General features: G+C 22.8%; 2 long non-coding RNA genes across 2 annotated transcripts; both read right to left on the reverse strand.

Annotated features, from left to right (window-relative positions):
- Positions 1-26: 26 nt before the first annotated feature.
- Positions 27-693, reverse strand: LOC113219385. The gene is made up of 3 exons (XR_003306461.1): positions 509-693; positions 346-424; positions 27-257 (listed from the first exon to the last, which is right to left on the reverse strand). It is a non-coding gene; the product is annotated as an uncharacterized LOC113219385 (long non-coding RNA).
- A 165-nt stretch (positions 694-858) lies between these two features.
- LOC107965808 lies at positions 859-1,762 on the reverse strand. Its single transcript, XR_003306462.1, has 4 exons — positions 1,722-1,762; positions 1,481-1,607; positions 1,195-1,424; positions 859-1,033 (listed from the first exon to the last, which is right to left on the reverse strand). It is a non-coding gene; the product is annotated as an uncharacterized LOC107965808 (long non-coding RNA).
- Positions 1,763-9,142: the final 7,380 nt, after the last annotated feature.

Genomic DNA, 9,142 nt, shown 5'->3' on the forward strand with positions numbered 1-9,142 from the left:
ATATCCAACATTCATAGTACTGTCAGAAAAAGATTTACTCATGTATAAGATTTTTTAAAATATTTAGATGAGCATATTATCTAATTATGCTTAAAAACAAAAACAAATGATTAAAATCGGCTTTCAACTACGCAGTGTTTTCAAGTTTCTTGTGTAGAAAAATTTCGATATCCACTCGACATATAGGACAGCATTAATTAGTACATAACCACTGATCGACACAGTCTATATGAAATAAATGCATGCATGGAAGCCTCCTATATAAAAACATTAAAAAAATATTATATATAAAATAAAAAAATAGTTACTAAAGAAAATTATTACGTATATAAAAAATAATTATACCTGACACTTTCACAGTCTTCAAATTCAGATAAACATATAGTACATTTTTCAATAGTATCTTCATTTTCAATTTTTTTTTCTATTAAATAATAAAATATTAAAATGAAGTAAAAATAGCAATATACATATTGTAATAAATTCATACAAAAATATAATACATTACCCGTTTGTACTTATAATGGAATGTATGACTTTCAATTGATTCTTGTGTTCTCCGCAATTAATATGAACCATATGCCGTAAATTAACAAGATGCATATAATTTTCAAGTTGCGCCGACATTGGACGTGCTGGATGTAGCAAGCCAAAAGATGAAAATGGTATTGTATTATATATCATGAGCATCAGATGCTTGCTATGTGAATTATATATATATATATATATATATATATATATATATATATGTTTGTGTGTGCACGTGTGTGCGCGCGCGCGCGTGTGTGTATGTGTGTGTGTGTATACAAATACAAAATTATATATTATTCATTATCAGTATTATATATAAAAGCATACCAAATGAAGATGTTGCAAATTAATATGATATATAGTATCTATATAGTTGTGGACCAAGTGGTCTTCGATGAGGACCATAATAATGATACATATGAGGTATATAAGGATGAATTAGCATTGAAGGCAGCATAACTGGTGGTATTGGTTCCATATCTACACCATTCAAAGAATTTTCCTAAACATATAAAATAATATAAATTAAAAATTATATTATTGAAAATTATAAAAATTATATAAAATTAAATTCTTGAAAAAACAATAAAAAATAAAAAAAATAAAAAAATTATAAATTCATTATAATATTTATTATAATATAATTTTTTTGATTGAATTTACCATCACAGATTGCTGAACACGATGGACTAATATTTGGTGGCCTCCTAGTTTCTGGATGAAGATAAATAGTAGGTTATTGTAGTGATGGTAAAATTGGAGAAAGAAAATAATTTTCTCCAAATATCATATTTTTCGAACCATTGCAACGATTATTTGCAAGATTAGGATTTCTATTATTACACGTATGTTGATTTGCTTGATGAACATGTGAATTGCATGATGTAGTACTACTAAATATAAAAATTATATATAATATAAAATTTCAAATATTTATCATGATACTAACCTATGATGTGTCGAGAATCTTGGATGAAGATTCCGCCTATGTACTTCTTGTACACGTACTTGTTGTATCCATTATAATCTCTTTCGCACAGAATGCATACGTGGACTTAACATTCCTGTAGAAACATCTATAAAAAAAATAGAAATCAGAATAATATCATTACAGAATATTATTAATTCTTTTAAATTTTTAATATAATATTTTTATCTTATTGTCTTTCATTGGTTTATAGACGACAAACCGTTCATATGCTACGGTCGTCCAAAGAAGTGGAAATTGCTAGAATCTTTAAAATAGTGCATTATTAAAACGGCTATATCTCCGAAGATAAGAGAGATAAATACGATTTCCGCAGCTCGTTACAAGCGTGAAGGAATGCACTTTGACCTCATGTTTGGTTGGTTTCTGGACGATAAGCGGTTCATGTGCTATGGTCGTTCAAAGAAATGGAAATTTTAGAATCCTTAAAATAGTGCATTATTAGTGCATTATTGCATAACAAACAGTTGTATCTCCGAAAATAGTGATTCATATGATTTCTTGCGCTCATTGCAAGCAAGAAACATTGCTCAATATTGGTTATTTTATTCTTTGACTGATTACTTTAACTATTAATTTTTAAATTTATATCTATTTAATTTTAATTTTTTATAATTAAAATTTATAACTTCTTTTAAATTTTAATTTTACTTTAATTTATTCTTCAATTTTTAATTTATACTAATCTTTAATCTTTTTAATCTTCTTTAACTTATTAATTACTTTCTTATTAAATTTAACTTTTTTAAATTTATTTTTATTTATTATTTAGATTTTAATTTACCTTTCAATGATTTTTTTCAATAGTTTTATTTTAATTTAATCTATAATATTTTTTTATTTAATTTTCATTTTAGCTTTTAATTTTATTTCATTCTAATTTTTATTTGCAATAATTATTATTATAAAATTATTATTCTATTTGTAGGAAATTTTTTAATAACAATAAATTTATAATTTTTACAATCCCGAAATAAATTGTATATTATATATTACATTTATATATTATAATTATTATAATATATATATATATATATATATATATATATATATATATATATATATATATATATATACATTGACTGGAAGATAATTTTAGGATTTAGTAAAAAATCGAATAAAGATTACAGATCTCTGAGAGAAATGTAACATTGAAATCATGTTCAATCTTATCGATCAATTACACGTAGAGTGTAACGAAAATAAATTTAATAAATGATTTAGATAATTTCAGTAATAAAATAAATGGTATATGATTATTTGAATTTTAATTTAAATTCAATTGCAACGATTTTAGCAGAAATATTTATTAGCAAACGAAACAAGAACTATCTACTATTATCCAATATCAATTACAATTCTTATTCATTTTTATTTCATATTGAAATTCATTATTTTCGATTGATCAGTATACATCATTTCAATTTATAATTATAAAATGGGCTATAACATATATATTATAAATTATAATTGAATAATTATAGTTGAATCGAAAATTAATATCACAGAAGTGTAAAATGTAGTTTTAGTTTATAAAAATATATCAATTATTATGTTTGCAATTATTGTAATAAATTGTTAAAGACATGATAAAACGATAAAAATAGTAAAGATATATCAATTTTTAAGTAATAAATTATTACGATGTTATAAATTAATAGTCATAAAAGTTAAAATTGTTGAATTATTCGTCATTGTACTCAATAAATCAGATTTAGCGTAGAAAACGTACGTTTTCGTCCAACTTAGTGACAATAACAGCGATCTCCTCTATATATGATGCGATAGAACGATCATTTCTCATCAAAATTATGTGTCGAGAAAATCGATAATATTTTAACTAAATTTTTATAATATTGAAAACATTTTTTAATCATTTATCGTGAATAATGAAATAAAATTTATTTAACATTATATATTTTATTTTTTAATTAGTATTTATTTATTGTTTCATTTATTTAATCATCTATACATTCATTTATTTAAACATTTATTTTATAAGATATTTCTTAATATATAATTTTATTGATTTATTCATTTATTCTTTCACCTATTTATTTCTTTTTTTTTAAAGTTATAGTTTATTATCTTAATATATTTTTTGTTTATTTATTCTTTTATCTATTCATTTTCTATTCATTTCTTCATTTATTGTTTAATTTATACTTATTTATTTATTCTTTCATCTATTCTTTGATCTATTTTTCTTATTTATTTTTTAATTTATAGTTGAATGTGGATCTCGATATAGTTACCTCCTCGTTGGTGAGACCCGGTATTCGGTTTTCAATTCTTTTTTTTTAAATTTTGTCCATGTAAAAAAAAAATATTTCATTAAAAAGTTTCTAAAATATTTTGAAACTTAAAAATATTTCATCATTTATTATGATGGAAATCGATGGCAAGCCAAAAATTACGCGTATATACACTCCAATCTAAATCTTGCATGATTAATTATTTTTCTCAATTATTACACTTGTATGTAAAATTTGTACTTTTGAGCTCTCTCTTACTAAACAATTCTTGATATAAATTAATTTATATAATTTTTATATATATAATTTCTTTTTTTTCATTATATAATTTCTTTTTTTCGTTTTAAGTGAAATGAGAGTATTTTTGTTACTTATTTTTGTTATTAAATTTAAGATTTATAAATTTTTTTATAATTTATAAATTTAAGATTGTTATGTTATAAATTTAAGATTTACATTACTATTAATTATAATAAATAAATTAAGATAGATTAAAATAATATTAAGGTATAAATTAAGCCTAGTTGTCATCACAACGTAGGATTAATATTATTGCGAGTGATAAATTGTTATTGTAAAATACTAATTTAAATAATCAAAATTTATTTTAAATTAATTTTTCTTTTCAGATTTATTTAATTTTTATTTCTTATTTTTTCTTCTCTTATTCTTTTTATAATTTATTTAATATTAATTATTAATTATAATTCATTTCGATTATCAATTATTTATATTTTACATTTTTCTAATTCATTTATATTAATTATTAATTTTAATGTTTCGTACTTATATATTCTTAATATATTTAACTTTTGTTGCATTTAATTTTTTAACTTTAGATGGGTTTCGATGCGTAGTCATCTCCTCGTGATAAAACTGATAATTGATATAGATTACCATAGATTATTCTTTGAAAAATTTATTTCGAAAATTTTCCAAAAATAGATTTTTAAAAATCTACTTATACCAAGCTATGAACTACGCAGTACGTGCAATCCAATCCAGAAAATTGTGCCAATTTTCCTTTTATTTTAATTTAGATTGGACTGTAGGTACCACTTTAACCCCTTAAACCGCCATCGGAGGCATCGTAGTATCGCCGCTGGATCATCATGGAATCGACATGGGATCATCGTGGGATCATCGTGGGATGTGTGTGTCTTAGTTTTAAGTTAAGATTAGAAGATATATAGATTAAGTTTATTGCGAGAGCATTTCGTATAAAAATACATCCTTTAACTGCGAACGAAATATAAAATTCTCTATATTACTTAATTTATCGATTTTATAATTAATATTACTTTCTTTTTATTAATTATTTCAAATCTAGTTCGAGTCATCAATCGTCTATCAATCGTCAACAATTGCAAGAATTCATCGAATGTTCTATTTCCGATGGACAGTCGAAAATCCGTGCTTTTATCGATTGGTACCTTTGCATACCAATTGATATTCTGAGAGGTTCTGTACATCGAATGCGATTTTCTATAAATCGGCCTTGGTTCTATGACTTCCAATTTCTGCTTGCGTGTCATTGGAACAAAGTCTTCGTAATCCGGTATTCTTGTAAAGACTTCTTGTGGTCATCGTGAACATCATGCAATCGACTACAATGTTGTAACTCTTTGCTGGTCAACATGAATATCATCCGTTTGACAAGTCAACCAAATCGATTGATACAAGATATGGTGAAAATGGTAATGATTCGAAATGGTTTTTTTTATTCCTTCCCTCATATTTATTCCTTAATATTTTTTATGATTTTAATTTCATTTAATTTTTTTCGTGAATAATATTTTTAATTATAAATAAATATTTCTTTTTGTATTTCCACATTTAAACGTAAAAGAAGACTATAAATAACGATGTTAGATTCTATTGTAATATATCTTTTAATTTTACAACAAAGGAGAAATATAAATATTTTACACCTAATGGATGTTTAATCCAAGCTTAATATTTTATTGCCATTATATTTTTAGATACAAGTTGTACCGAACGATCAAAACTTTCTATATCTAGTAATCAAATTTCTTGCTTCGTTTCATTACTTACGTTTTAAGATGACAGAACAGAATAGCTATAAAATTAACGATCATACTTCTGCATAACATTTTAAGGCTGTGTACGTTGACACGCATATTGAATGAATTTTTTCCTTATAAAAAAAAAACAAAAATATTGATATATTTATTACATAAAAGTCATTGACGTTAATATTTGTCTTATTCCAATATATATATAGAGTTTAATTTTTAATTTTATGAATTTAGGAAAATTTACACGACATTTAAGAATATTAGAAGAAACTTCTTTCACTACTTTCACAAGAAAACACGATCCAGTGGATTCTAATGAAACGAGTGTTGTCATTTCATTACAAATTGTTGTATTTATTAATGGTAATTGAACAAATCCACACGATATTATCTCGGACTTTTATCTCGATTTTATCTTCTATAAAAAAAAATTGAGCATTTGTGCCCGTAATAAGTTTACATATGCTTCGGTTCATGAATTTTCTTTTTTCATCACGTTCTTTAAATACTGCATCACAATATTTGTTTTTACAACATTACGAAATTAGACTGTTATAAATTTCACATTGTTGAATATTTACACATTGTCGAATATTTACACATTGTCGATTTCCATGTAATATAATTCCACATTAAATAATATTATTCTTAATTGGTGATATAGACAATTAAATCTTATTATAGAACAAAATATATTTAAAATGGATTATTATTATTACGAATGCTTATCGATATATTTAAATACAAAAATTATTATGAATTTAAATATTTCTACATTATTAAAATTCTTATAATTATATCGTATAATTTTAAAAAGAATAATCTTCAAAATAAGAAAATTATGACAATTAATATGGAGAGAAACTATATGTGAGATTTATATTTACCTATGTTCTAAAATTCTATTATATAAACAATTATTAATTTAATATAAATTGATAAAAATATTCTACAGAAAAATAGTTAAATTATTTACACTTTCACATTTTCAAATGAAACAAATAAAGAAAATTAAAGAAAACTAAAATAATAAAATAAAAAAATAACTAAAATATTTATTAAAATTATTATTATTATTATTATTGTTGTTGTTGTTGTTATATTAACACTTATTAAAATATTTATTATTTCAAACCATTGATTTCCTTTTTTTATTTCTTTTTACTGTCAAATTTTCAATAGGTGGGTAGGTAGGTCAAATTTTATATAGGTGATAATCATTAAGATTGTGTACCATTACGTATTATTCATAATGATCTTTTGAAATTATGCATTAAATTTGTTTATATTTTTATAATTTATATTTTATATCGTATTTTTAAATATATTATTAATATATATATATATATATATATATATGATTTGTATGTGTGTGTGTATGTGTGTATCGTTATTATTATATATCTACTATATTTATATCATATTACGTTATGTTACGTAATCTTATTATACATATTGTTACATTTATATCGTTTTAATTGCGTGTGTGTGTGTGTGTGTGTGTGTGTGTGTGTGTGTGTGTGTGTGTGTGTGTGTGTGTGTGTGTGTGTGTGTGTACATATATGTATCGTTTTTGTCTATCTATCCGTGTGTGTGTCTGTTTCTTATCACTTCCTCTCTTATACGTACGAATGTTAATACTTTTCTCGAGGTATCTTTTTTATATATCTATTACTCGAATAGTGTATGTGTGTAAATCTTAAACGAACGTAGTATATATATATATATATATATATATATATCATTTCTGTATGTACGTGTATGTATTATTTCTGGTGTGTTTATATATACGTATATAATTTGTGTATGGATATGTATATAACTATAATGATATATGTATTATATTATTATTATCTTCGGAGATAAAGTGATTTTAATATTACCTACATCTAAAAATTCCAAAATTTCCCGTTCTTTATAACATTTCTTATAATGATTCTTATAACGTTTCTTATAACGACTCCTATAACGTTTCTTATAACAACGTTCTTTATAACGACTTTATTTCTACCGTTTGTCATAGAATAACCAGCCAAAATTGAGCATAATGAGTTTAAAATGTCGTATAAAAATGCGGAAATTTTGGAATTCTTAAAATTCGGTAATCTTAAAATTGATATCAGATAGAAGATAGAAAGTATAGAAGATAGTAAAAGATAGTACATGCGATATTTTGTGGAGATTGCAAGCGGGAAACATTACTCTTTACACTCAATTTTCACTGATTATTTTATATACAAGAGGTTAAAACGCTATTGTCGTATAAAAAAGAGGAAATTTTGAAATTTACAGAATTCCAAATTCTATAATCTTAAAACCGCTTAATCTTCGAAGATAATAAAGATAAACTGGTGAATAATCAATTTTGATAAAAATTGTAAAAATACTTATGAAAATCGCTGTTATGGCGAAACCCCTTTCGAAATTGATCGAAAAGAGACGTGATCAAGCATAAAATCGCCGAAATATTACAAAATATTAATAAATTATTTGTATAATATATTATGCTAATTTATATTATAAATATAAATAAAATAAATACAAAATAAATATGTATTTTTATTCAAAGAATAACATATAACAAAAAAAAATGAAGAAAAAAATCCGAATAAATAATAACACATGTATAATTAAAAATTCGAATGAAATAAATAATTACAATTCAAATAATTATGTTAAAGAAATATAGATTAATAATCAATTGTCCGTGTTATAACACAATAAGATATTCATACATATATATATGTATGTATGTAATAAATGTATACATATATATATATATATATATATATATATATATATATATGTGTGTATACATTTATTACAAATTTTAAATTTATACGAGGGAAAGGAGGGAAGAAAAAATTTGAAAAACAAACAAAATTTGATATGAGATACCAATAGTATATCAGTCTTTCGTTAATTGTATACAGATATCGCAATTGTTAACTTGAGTATTCCATCAATAAGTTTTTTAGATTTTATGTGATATATTATTTCATTCCTAAAATGAATTTATTGTTCCTCTTGTTTAGAAATTTTGAAACAAATTAAATATAAGACATTTTTATTTTCTGATTCTAATTTATTTTTATATATACATGTTTATTAATAATTTTTATTTGATTTTTTAATAATATTTTCTTATTGTTATTTATAATTTCTTGATTTCTATCACTTTTTCTCTATCACTATTGTTTCTTATTCAAAAATTTATATTTTATATATTTTTTATATGTTATTCTTTTATATGTTTTTTCATTCTTTTTTCTCTTTCTTGATTTTTCAATCTTTCTTTCACTGACAAGCCAGTAAGAATTAGTTTGACA

The sequence above is a fragment of the Apis mellifera genome, unplaced genomic scaffold (genome assembly GCF_003254395.2).
Source record: "Apis mellifera strain DH4 unplaced genomic scaffold, Amel_HAv3.1 GroupUN_67, whole genome shotgun sequence".
NCBI lineage: Eukaryota > Metazoa > Arthropoda > Insecta > Hymenoptera > Apidae > Apis > Apis mellifera.